A 13,251-nucleotide genomic window follows, 5' to 3' on the forward strand; every position below is an offset into this window, starting at 1 on the left:
ACAATTACATGTTACTTTTGTGTTGGACTAATCACAAAAGTGATAAAAAAAAGCACATTGTGATGTGACAAAATCTGGAAATAAATATACATCTACAAGGCACTGTAGGTATTAAGTGACAGATTGATGGGGATAAAGACCTAATTACTCAGGATAAAAAGGAAGAGAAACAAGACCGATATGTAAAAATAACACACAGGACTCATAATTCCTGTAATATTACCCCTCCAGGGTAGGTGTGGAAAGCACAAAGAAACATGGTGGGCTGTTTCCACTCACTCATTTCAGCATGTGAAATTAATATGCAGCAGCAAACACTAATATGGCCTTTGAGGAGGCCTGGCATATTGTGTGAAACTGGAAGCGCGTGAAGCTGCCTGAGGCTAAGTTCCTGTGAATAACGGAAAGCACAATATTATGCTCTGCAAATTGTGTGTTTTTCTTATGCTGCTACGCATCTTGTCAGCAGCATTTAATCCCGTCTCGATGCCAATATCTGCAACGGTTACTGCAAATTTCACAAATTGATGGTATAATGTAACACCTCCAGTGATCATGACGTGCTAAATGATTGTGTTAAACGCGCACTACGATGGGCTTCCTACTGTGTAAAATTCTGTGACCCTTAAAGCTTTAATGGAGTGACATTAACACACCAGATCACCATGCATAACAATGCAGCACACACACACACACGCACACACACATAGAAGAGGAGCAACCACTGCATTCTGGGAAAAAAAGCAGCACAAGAGTCTTGTTTTTATTATTTTTTTAAAGGATTCCTGCTTCTCTTTAATCAGCGAGCAGAAAGAAAGTGCTATCCAGCCAGTTAATTTGCACCAGATGACGTGTGTAATAGTGACAGGCAGCACAAAGGTTCCCCCTGTTCCTCCGTGTGTAGGCCTTCAATATTTAAAGAAGAGTGCACGTTTTTTGGCAAGGCTACGGCGACGCGTGTCAGTTAAACTTCTTAGGCGTCAGCCTTGCCTGTGAACATCACATCATCAAAGATGACATTTCATCAACTCACTCAATAAATAATTGAGCGCCATGTCTGCCATTTGAACCTGTAGTGACAGCATCTGAGGAAACAGTCACAGTGTAATTTGTTTTCTTATGTCTGCTGCCATCTTTGATTAGAGTTATCACCTGTATTTCAACAGTCCTACTGGAAGGAACTGCGTTATGCACAGGCCTTTTCATCCAGGTATATGAGTGAGAGTGTGATGGAAAAGCGTTTTCCCCTCGCAGACCTCGTCTGATTTGTCAACTGTTTCAAGAGTAAATTCAAAAAGCAGGCTATGGGTGATTTCATCTATCAAAGGAGAAAAGACTCTTACACAAAGTTACATTAACTGTAAGTCACCCACTTTTCAGATCATACATGAGATCTAAAAATCACTTTAACAAACCACTTGAATTGTAGCATCTGAACTGCTCTCTTCCAGGACCTGGAATAAATTTGCTGACTTCTTTACAGAGGAAATTAAAAAAGAACTCAAGGGTTAATCTGCACATCAAATGTCAAATGCAGTCCAAGTGCAAAGTCCAATCACAACAAATGTCGACTAAGTGACCAAGTTTCACCACTTCAACCTTAAAAACAAAGAAATTATACATTAATTAAGCTCCTGCTGCCTCGTTATCATACCCACAACTTTTCTTCAGAAAGTTCTGCCTGTCGCTGCACCTGATCCCATTCAAACAGTAAACTCATCATCCCTCTCATCAGTTATAGAACCACTGATAAAAAAGGAACAATCTGGACAAATCACTGCTGCAGGCTTACAGGGTGATCTCCAACCTCCCATTCATCAGCAGAATTATTTAAAAAACTGTTTCAGCAGTTAAATGGCTTTCTAATGATGACCAAACCACCTTCAGTCCGGTTCCCATGGTTACCACAGACTGCCCTCGTCAACAACATCCACATAAATACAGACTGTGGAGGAACCACGGTGCTGGTTCTGTTGGACCTCAGCACAGGAATGACACTGTTGACCCTGACATCTTGCTGGAACGACTGGAGAGCTGGGTTGGACTCTTACTTAGATAAAGACTGAATCTTACATAAAGAACTTAAAGTCTCTGAGTCAACAGCTAACTTCACATTAGCGTGGAGAAAAAAAAAAACCCATCATATTTGGTGTACCGCAAGGTTCCATCTTGGGGTCCCTCTCATTTAATATCTGTCTGCTCCTGCTAGCTCAGATTACAACATGTGATTAGATTGGTTTCCATAAATATGCATTATGATGTCACCAGGTGACCACAAACTCATCCAAGCACTGAACAAACATCTACAATAAAACAATGAAACACTGTAACGTAGCTTTCTCCAGCTGAACAGAAACACTGAGTTCACTTGAACCCCGTTGTCTTTGTGGAGCATCATTAGTTTTAATCTGGATTGTAACTTTACACCACTTCACCACTGTAACGTAATGTTTTGTGTTTCGCTTATGTTTTCCTCGTGTCATTTCTACAGCACATGAAGTAATAATTCTGTGTGTTTACTCAGGTTCTCTTTCTCTGATATCAACATTTGATGATATCAGAGACATTTAGGTGTGACAAAAAAAAAGGAAAACAGAAGAAATCTGCGAGGGGGGCACATACTTTTTTCACTGTGCTGTAATTAGATCAGAGCAGCTCAGATCAGAGAGGAAACAAATATACTAAAAACTGTAGCGATATCTGAAAGACATCAACACAGGCTGAGCTGATTGTAAATTCTTGCTTTGACCATAGATGGATAGAAATCCAGTAAGCAGAGCGGACAGGGAGTGACAGCGCTGTGTTTGTGATCTTTTTTCAGCACATGGGGGCTGCTGGGATGGGGAGCAGCAGAAACGCACCGGCCCTAATGCCTCATGGCAAGGCGGACCTCACTGATAGCACAATATTTCATGTGAGGTCAGGGCCAATAAAGAGGCTTTTCAACACCACAGAGATGAACGGGGCCTGACTGACATGATCAAAACATAAACCACACACACGCACATGCGAACATGCACACACACACCAGACATGCACACATACAAAAACCTTGCTTATTAAATATTTAGCTTCAAAGTGAATATTTAGTTTCATGCGAAATATTTAATTTGAATCTGTGTCATTTATAAATTAATGTGACTTTCTTTGGTCTGGCTAAATAACCCAAATAGTTGCTGTTATATTTTTTGACTGTGCTACCTTTAAAATATTGTCCCATAGTATAAGAAGGCTAATTTTTATAAACAGATATTTACAATTGTGATAATTTTCCTCAATGCTCCCTCACAGCCTGGATTACCCAACACCAGTTTACCGACCTGCTCTGGTTTCAGTGGACTGGGATCTGTTAAAAAACTTTAGCATCCACACGCTGTAATCTGTGTACCTCACACTGATATTTGACTGGTCAAAATGATCCATTTATTATTTAGAATAAATGTTATTTTTACCTACTAACGGCACATGAACAGCTGCTGCTAATATTGGACATAAATAAAAGTTGAGGAGACATAAGATTACTGTAGTTGGTGATGCTAGCACCAGTAAACAGCTCACTGCAGTAAAGAGTTGTGCTTTGCTGCATGTCAGTATGTATTATAGTTATTATAATAACTGTGTGGCCTAACAATGAGCTAACCAAGAGGCCGAGAAAGGGTTAAACCAGTAAAGAGATATCCATGCCTCAGCGTTGACCCCCTGCTCTCCAAGGTATCTCCCCTGCACAGGATTCTTATTCAACTTCAAACTGACAGTGTTTTTAATCTTTTCTTTGCTTCTCTCCTGGAGATTGGGGAAACAAAAATCAATACGCTGTGGCAGGTGATCTAGAAGCCGGTGAATTACAAGGACTCGACCCAACTATCCGGGCTGCTTGGCAGTCTTGAGCAGGGAACCATGGGAGTATCATCAGAGACCAAGGGGAGGTCAAAGGTTCAGGTCAGGAGCGCTGACAAAAAGGTATTTACTGTCTGGACAAGAAAATGAGAAATAAGCTCCGCCCCCAATGCTGGGTTTAAATCTGTCTTTTAGGCTTTTTTTTTTTTGTTTTTCTTCCAAAGAATAGTTTTGTTCTCTCCTGATCTCCTCCACCACCACCGTTCTCTGCTTCCCCCCCTCTTTGGATGATATACTGAGCCAGAGTCCGTGATAATGCCCACACTACAAATCTGAGCGCGGAACATATCGACACATGGGTCTGTCATTATCGGTTAATCATGCTGCTGACGTATGTTTCAATCCAGGATTCTTGGCAGTTCTCCAAGCCGGTGAAATGACCTCAGATAAATCCACAGCACTGCAGAGCACTTCCATCTGAGGCTCATGATCCAGGCAGAGATGACCAGAGATACTGGAGACGCAGGCACAAACTGGAGTGTGACACTTATTTCCACACTTTACTCCATCACTTCAGCACAGCGCGAAGAAGCCGGGTTGCTACCAGAGATGCTGATTTAAGGGACAGTATTATGTGTTTTCCAGCCACATGCTGCTATTATGTAGCACAATCAAGAGACTATGTTATCTTCAGATGTTCTAAAATGTTTTACATATAAAATATGGCTTAAAAAAATTTTGACTACGTGATTTACAGTCTTAAAATTGGGTCTCTGCCTCCTGCTCTTTCTGAAACTCTGCCTTCAGGAAGACATCACAACATGGCTCCTCTATTAACCCTTTAACCAGTGTTTTACTGAGAAGTAGCTCCTATAATGAGCTCAGCAGATAAGCAGTTTAACCAGGTGTTTGCCTGTTACTGCTGGCTTGTCTGAAGGAGTCAGGTCCACCTGGGTGATTTTGACTGCTGAATGGTTTCATTGCTGCTGTGTTTCCTCTCTGGTATTGTGTTAACACTCATATCCATGGTTTGGACTAGCAAGCTGGTAGGTTTGTAGCTTTTGCAGAGCTGGCCACACCTTGTTGATGATCAGGTTCTGGTGCTATAACACAAACTCTTTTGTCCTTCAAACTCCACAAAACACAAACAATTCAACAGTTTGAAAAGTTCTCTGCAGCAACAAGAACTGCTAGACTAATTTCTGCCTGGGATCCCAACCTTATGCACTTTGATCAATACATGTGCAGCTACTTGCCAATACTGGACTCTCTGAGTAATTAGCCAATGTAGTTGGCGGACCTAACGGGGGTAATGGAGTCACGCAGGCCAAGCGCTGCCAGGAAGAAAATCGGCCTTGTCCAAATGAAGACGCTTTCTCTCCAAAAAGCTCTGGATGCATGCACAAATAAATTAAAACGCCATACATTGCCTCAGATGAGCCTCAGCCTCAAAACAACACAAATCATCTCGGTGCCTGCAAATGTTGACAGAAGTAGTGAGCCCATTCATTTGCTCAAAGATGAATCCCATCCAAGAATTAGTGCTATAAATATCTGTGACCGCCTGATTGCTCCGGGAGGATCAAACGGTGACAAACAATGTTCTTTCAAAACAGTTTGTTCCGAGAGGATTCTGACAGAAATAAGTGACAGCTCTTGATGAACAGGAACATCCAAAGATCAGACAAGTTTTTATTGGATCAGAAATTAATTCTAAAAATGATACATCACTCAACGGGTGTATTAAAAGCGTTCGGCTGCCGCTGGAGGAAATTTTTGATTTCCCTGACAACAGAGTGTAATTAGACCAAACGCGTCTCTGTTTGTCTGACTGAAATAACTCAATTATAGAAACTCCAAACATCTGGCTGCGCACTTGCGGGATTGATTAAACTTTTTTTTTTTTTTTTGAATTGATTAAATGAGACAATCATTCTTTTAGAGCCAGATCTCAGTTTTTAGAAGTGAGTTGAAACAAACAGTGAATGTGATCTAATAACTCCTGTATCTACACTGCTCCTCCTGCATTAAACCAAGATTATTCATTTATGAGTCCCTCTGAAACTTTTGTGCCTTTACTTCCAGTTGTGATAAATAACAAAAGTCTACAGTCCCCCTGCAAACTTATTCCCACCCATAGTAGTTGGAAGCACAGGCGGGAAAGGAGGTTTTGACCTCTGTAATTAAGGCTTGGAAACACCCGGAAAGAGATAAAAATAATATGTAGGGGGGTATAAAACATTTATATGTTCCATGATTCATCCGTTTACATTAGATATATTCAACATAAGTGTGGAGGAACAACATCAACCACCCCCCACCCTCAGTTGACTGTAACTGCCATCACATTAACCTCCCACCGCTGTAAGGAAAATGTGTTGAAAAATGAACCCAGTCATTAAATTAGTTCAGTTTTCTCATCAGACTTTGTGTCTGAGGGTAAATACTTTCTTTTAAAACATTTTACAGTCACAGTTTAGCCAAATAACATTAGCAAGCTGTAGCTGAAGTCAGTATACAATTCGTTACTCCTGCTTGAGCAGCTGTAGTGTTTCTTTAACTGAGCTCCCAGGCTTTGATTCAAACACTAACTTCATTGTGTTTTCTACCTAAAAGAGCTGTGAGTTCATTCTAGGAAGGGATTCTAGACTTTTTCAGATTCAAAGTGTAACCCCCTTTTGGTCTGACACCCCACAATAAAAGCTAGTGCAGCCAGTTACCTTCAGAAAACACCTCTTCAGTAAATCAAACCCATGTGTGCCTGACTTAATCCAGTATCCTGATGCCGTGTGAAGGCATCGGTGGTTTATTTAAGAATATTAGTAAAGAGCATCATGAAGATCAAGATGTAGAAAATTTTGAATCCAGTTAGATTATTAAACAATATCAAAACCTTCTCATAGAGTTCTGTTCAATCCACCATCTGAAAACGGACAGATTAATGGCAAGACTGAAGACTAAATACATGCACACAGGTTTTGTTCTGAAACATGCTGTAGGGTTCGAAAACATGACACCATTTCCAGAAACATTTTCAGTCACATGGAAATGCAGAGAACGCTTCAAAAATCTGTAAGTGGCGCTAAGCAAGGAGAAGGGGATGTGCATAAAGCCTCAAAAACGACATGAAAACAGGAATGGTGAACAACAAAGGACAAAAAGAGTCTTTTGTGTGGAATGATGATGAAGTTAAACTTCTTCTCTGCACATTGGATTATAAAACTAAAGCATTTGAGGTCATAGGTTACATGTTAAAGTTTGGGCAAATACCTCAGCTGTCCAGATGTCTATGCGAGGGCCAATATTTCATTCTGGAACCTATTAAAAACATTTTTTTATGTTACAGGTCTTCTAAAATGTTGTTTCTGTGTGCCAGAGCCTCGTTAGATCAAAACATATTCATTCATTTGAATGGCCCAGTCAAAGTTCTGACCTAAACAAAATTGAGAATTTGCTTCAAGACCTAAACATTGGTATTCACAGACTCTCTCTGTCCATCAAGGTGAATTGGGGATGTTTTGTAGAGAAAATTGGCAAAAATATCAGTCTCTAAATGACTGAAATACAGACCAAATGATATTTTTCTGATTTTCATATAATCCTTCTATTGCCCAATCCGGCAGCTTGTTGGTCTATTACATAAAATCCCAACAGAACACATTGCTGTTTGCCTGTGTAGGATGTGTAAGCCCTGAGTGCTGAGGACAGTTTTGGACCCTGCAGCGTTAAAAGGCTGCAGCCTCGGGGCTTGTTACTTCATCCTGTTCCTGCTCTGCCACGCGGCCTATTACCCGCAAAATAACAGAGCAGAGCAGGACAGAGCACAACCTGCTGTAGCCTTTAATTTCAGCCGGAGCGAGAAGAAAAAAAAAAAAAAACTAATTGAAACTTTCTCTCAGTGATTGGCCACTTGATTTGACATGGACTTTTCCATTGTCACAAAATCAATAGCAGCTGGACAGGCAGGGCCTAACTGGAAAAGGCTTTTGGCTTTTTAAGCCGAGTGAAGGCGGGTACGAGCGTCAGGGTTAAGTGATGTGTTTCTGACGCTGAGTGGGTCTGGGACACCCCGTTTGCTCTGCAGCCCCGCAGAATTTGTGGCCATAATAGCAGGGAAATCAACATGGGGGCAGGGGGATAAGTCTGTGATGTGTGTGTGCTTCTCTAGTGTGTGTTTGTGTGATGGGAACAGATCCTCTAGGGCAAAAGACTGTTTGTAGAACCAGGCAACACAGAGACTTCACTTCTCTCCAAACCAGGATTAAATAGTCAAATGCCAACATAGATTTAAGTATAATTATTGTAGGGCTGAAACGATTCCTCAAATGATTCGAGTACCTCGATTACTAAAATTCCTCGAGGAAAATTTACCTGCCTCGAAGCTTCGTTAATTTATGTTTTATTAGTTAGCGCACCGTGTTCCGGCCGGGACTTCATTTGCGTTGCGCGGAGCTCTCACTTCCGCCTCTGAGTTGTTGACAAAAGCTAAGTCTCAGCGGAATAAAGTCCAATCTTCAAGATTGGCCCGTGGGGATTTTATTGATTGATGATAATGCCCAACTTTTTATCGTTTTTGGGGAACCAATAAGCATCCTTGAATGCCTGGAGTACGGCAGCATTTCTCCTCCGGGGCTGCTGGTTGAAAGCGAACGGCGGGAAGAGCGCTGAGGTGAGCGGATAGACTGAACAGGGCGGGCGGCTGAGTAGCTGATGCTTACCGTGTAAATGTAGCTTTACCGACGAACCGCACAATAAATTTCATATCCCGGTCTGAAGAAACGGGTGGCGGAGCGCATCGTACATGGCTGGTAGATGAGTTTCTGAGTGTGACCAGTGAAGGTGTCGTAAATATCCCGTATTGCTTCCCCCCATGTTCGTCCCCCGGTCTAACGGTTCGTCAGTCCGCTGGTCTATTTCCTCCCCTCCACCCCATCTTACGTTCGTTCATTCGCCCTCTCCTCCCACTCCAGGCGACATTTCCCGTATTTTCAAACCCAAAGCGTGACAGGTTAGGTGGCAAGGTGAGTTTAATTAATCTATTAAACTCACTGAAGATGAATACATAAACTAAAAGCTGGATTGTAGACATTTTTTATAAGCATATTTGTGAGCCTGCCTCTTTGTTATTAAATTCAATATAATTTCAGATTTTTCTATAACTTTTCTTCTGGTTAACTTAGAAAGTGAGCTATTATTGTTACAGGTTAGTTTTCTAAACTACAAAAAAGCAACTGTTAGGGAAGCTCATATATGAAAAATTGGACTGATATTGATATCTGATAGTAACACCGGTATTATGCCAGATTTACCAATATTTCATTTTATAATTTTTTTTATCCGATTACTCGATTAATCGTAAGAATAATCGATAGATTACTCGATTACTAAAATATTCGTTTACAACAGCCCTAAATTATTGTAATAGGCCATCCACAATCTGCCACCAGTTGTCATCCTGTTACCTATTTCAGACTTTTTTATGTTAATTTACTAACCTTCTAAGGACTGATGGGCCTTAAGGGTCCAGAATGGTGGGGACAGATCCAAACAGCCGAACATTTGTTTTCACACACACCCTTCAGAAGACACTGGAGTTTTGGATGATTACCACCCGTTTCGACGACACCGTTGGTTGGATCACCTGGTTCATCCAGCAGTTTTTGCTCATAAAAAAACACGAGCATGAAATTCTGACCAATCACGTGATAGTTTCACACAGAGTGAAAAGTTCACCAGTAGGATTATAACAAGAAGGGGAGGAGGGCAAGAAGATGAAAACCAGACCACGTGATTTTCATCACATAACTGCAACAATAAGCATCTTATGGCACGTTGTCCCGACCATGCAGGGCCCCATAAGGGGACCAAAGAGTTAGGATGAGGATTAACCATACTGTTAATGTGGCAGACCTCATATTTAAGATAAAGGGCAAGAGTCAGGTGTATGGTGGAAGTTACATTTAGGTTTTAGGAATAAACTGGTACTGGTTAGGGTTAGAGGTTAAGTAGGGTTAGCTATAAATGTTTCAAATACTGAATGACGCTTTATGACAACAGTCAATGACAATGGTAGACTGGCAGACAAATGCCTAGTTAACATGACTGGTTGTTATAAAGTGCAATACAATTATTTCTTAATACAAGTGGAATAATAACTGGAGCTGAACAAAATTATTCTGATCAAATATTTGTCTGGCAGAAGTTCAGACAGACTGCCACTGTTATTCGAATGCATCATTTAACATATAGTTTTAGGCACATGAATGCATCTTTTTACTTAATGAGCATTCTAAATTATTTCTAACCAGATACTCTAACTTAGGGTTGTTTGCAAGAAGCTTATTAATAAATAAATAGATTTAACATCAGTTTTAGTTGTCTAAAACGTAACTTAACTCAGCTGGTGAATGTTGATTCCTGCTCCCCATTCCCCACTTACCTGGCTGTCCCACCCCACTTCACATAGTGAAAATATTAACACAAAAACGACTTACCTAATTTTCTTGGGGAATATTTCATCTGCTTCTTTCTCTTTGGTCAAATAGGAACTTCTTTCTCTGGTGGCTGGTCCTTATTATCATCCTCCACACTCGTAGCATGTCTTCATTAGCCAACTTTGTCCTCCCCACCATGTGTCCTTAGGCTAGCCTGGGTCTTCATGTGGCTATACTTCCCAAAGCAAAGAACACAAGCACTGTGTCGCATCAGCCAAGTCGCTAAATAATACACATGAAGGATAACTTTGACTAATATATTAGCTTTTAATTTGCTAGATTAAAATTGGAGGGGGAAAAATAAATTTGCCTGTCTTTAAAATATATTTAATATTAAGGGCTAACGTTACAGTAATTGTGTTTAATAACTTTAGCTAACATTAACTTACAGCAAGGTAGGATTGGCTTGAATTGCTTATAGCTAACATTACAGAGAAAGAGAACATAGTCAATGTTATTTTCTCAAAGAAAATGTAAAGTTAATAAGACACATACCTCATATGTATTAGGTATCAAACTTCGGCTTCTTTTTAAACAGGAGGTCTGGCCGTTATAACCATAGACATAATATAAGCATAGACGCCTCATGGACCGCTCCGGCGCAGGAAATACGGCGGCCATCTTGGAGCGGTATACCCTCCTACTTTGCTCAATCAAAACAGCAGAAGATGCCTCAGCACTGAGGGATATTGTTGTTCTGGTCGATGGATTATTGATGTGAGGGCTCCACAGACAACATTTCACAAGTAAGATGGACATATTATTGTGTATATATTGTGATTAGAATATTACTTTACTGTATTTATGTCCACCGGCGACATACCAGCTAATATTAGCTACAGTGCTTGGTGTAATACGGGTTCAGCCCCGCTATGAAGGCTAACTGAGATTCCGTAAATCTAAAAAAAAATAATTATTCTCTAACATTGGCTTAGATTATCTGACACAAGGGCCTATATTAGAAATGAAACAATATAACACATATTATAAAACTTATATTATGTGTTATAACATTCACCGGCAAAGTTTACACAGGTGGTAAAGACTATTATTTATATTCTTTCACTCTGTCAAAAGTAAGATACATCCTAAATCTTCCGTTTTTGTTTTGAAAGTTTCCTAAAGACACGGTGTGAGGAAGAAGAGGGAGAAATCTATAAAGAGAGACGGATTCACTGCAGCACGGATGAATCTCACATCGGATTTTGGACTCGTCGGCTGAAAAACATATTATATACATATATATATATATATATATATATATATATATATATATATATATATATATATATATATATATATATATATATATATATATATATATATATATAATTATATATAATTATATATATTATATATATATATAATTATATATATTATATATATATAATTATATATTATATATATTATATATATATTATATAATATATATATATAATTTTTTTATATATATATATATATAATTCAGTATCAATCATTATTTATTTGTGCCATTATTAATCTTTATTTATTAGTGTTTGTATAGTTATATAAATATGTATTGATATTACTAAATGTATTAAATAAATTATGAACGGGTGTGTGCTTTGTAATATGCTCTTCATACATCGATATCAGAATATTCCATTCCTATTCTATTGTTATAGCCAGTAAGCATATTTAAATATAATGAACTATGTATTAAAAACATACTTAAAAATACAATTGTTTATAAATGTTGCTTTGATAGATGTTTGAATATGGTTTACAGAAACAAAAAAGTGTGTTATGATCGATTAAATGCGCTGATACGTCATTGTGCTGCTAAACACATAAGGCTGAGTGGAGCGGAGTACCGCTCCAAGATGGCCGCCCTAAATCTCGTCAGCGACAATAGGCGAGAGCGGTCCATGAGGCGTCTATCCTTTTATTATGTCTATGGTTATAACTTGTGTTAGGTTTGCGCCACAATATGGCAGATTTCTTCTTCACCAACACACTGGACGCCTGTTCGTGCACTGCTGCCTCTCACTGGTGGAGATGGTGTATTGCACTACTTAGCCCTTGTGCTTAGAAATGGCGTCCATACCAACCGACCCCACACACGTAAAACTTTTATCATTTGCCACAGTTCTCTACGTTTGCCTCAGTCCTCGCACGCACAAGGGTTAAAACAGCCTTAAATAATGTTTCAAATGCTAAGTTCATAAGTGCTTTGTAAACATCTTGCTGTAAAACTTTAGGATCGATTAAATTAAGAAAATTAAGACTAAACATGGCAGAGCTTTATAATATTACTACATAAAGCTAATTTTTAAAGTTTAATCGGTAATACTTTTATAACAAATTTATGTCAGATCATGATTTCTTGGTTAATGACAAGTTGTCATAACGAAGACATTTCAAATAATGTCAACTTTGTATTAAAAGTGTCATTATTTACCGAATGACGCTTTATGACAACAGTCATAAGTATTCATGAAGACTTATTCATGTTCATGACAGGTGTTATGTCATGTTTATGACAGTGTCATGACAGTCTTATTCAACCCCCTTCAAATAAAGTGTTACCATAAATATAGATACAAATTAAATGTCACTGCTGTCAGAAGAAAAGAAGAAAATCTCCAACGTGTCACCCTGGCAGGTTGTGAAGCTGAGTTATAATCCCTCAGATTGATGCTACATTTAAGTTTGTATAAAATATATGGATATTCTTTTTAGTAATAAAGTTTATTGGTAAATGTAATGACACAAAGGGTTTAAGGAACCTGTAGGTGCATCACATCCCAGACCCTAATACTCCATCACATCTCAGTTATTATGTCAAACATGACATAAATGTTTCTCAGTTTAGATCAGAACTTGGGGTTAAGAGAACCTGAGAACTGCCACGCTGCTGAAGAAAATTCTTTTGACCTTAGCAGTACCTAAAGTTCTT

At 39.1% G+C, this 13,251-nt stretch overlaps 1 long non-coding RNA gene across 1 annotated transcript; it reads right to left on the reverse strand.

The window, feature by feature from the left end:
• Positions 1 to 10,386: 10,386 nt before the first annotated feature.
• On the reverse strand, positions 10,387 to 11,555 carry LOC148160009 (uncharacterized). The gene is made up of 2 exons (XR_015762771.1): positions 10,827 to 11,555; positions 10,387 to 10,501 (listed from the first exon to the last, which is right to left on the reverse strand). It is a non-coding gene; the product is annotated as an uncharacterized LOC148160009 (long non-coding RNA).
• Between the last annotated feature and the right edge of the window lie 1,696 nt (positions 11,556 to 13,251).

This window comes from Poecilia mexicana, unplaced genomic scaffold (genome assembly GCF_051168715.1).
Source record: "Poecilia mexicana isolate PSO_F unplaced genomic scaffold, ASM5116871v1 scaffold_4, whole genome shotgun sequence".
NCBI classification, from domain to species: Eukaryota; Metazoa; Chordata; class Actinopteri; order Cyprinodontiformes; family Poeciliidae; genus Poecilia; species Poecilia mexicana.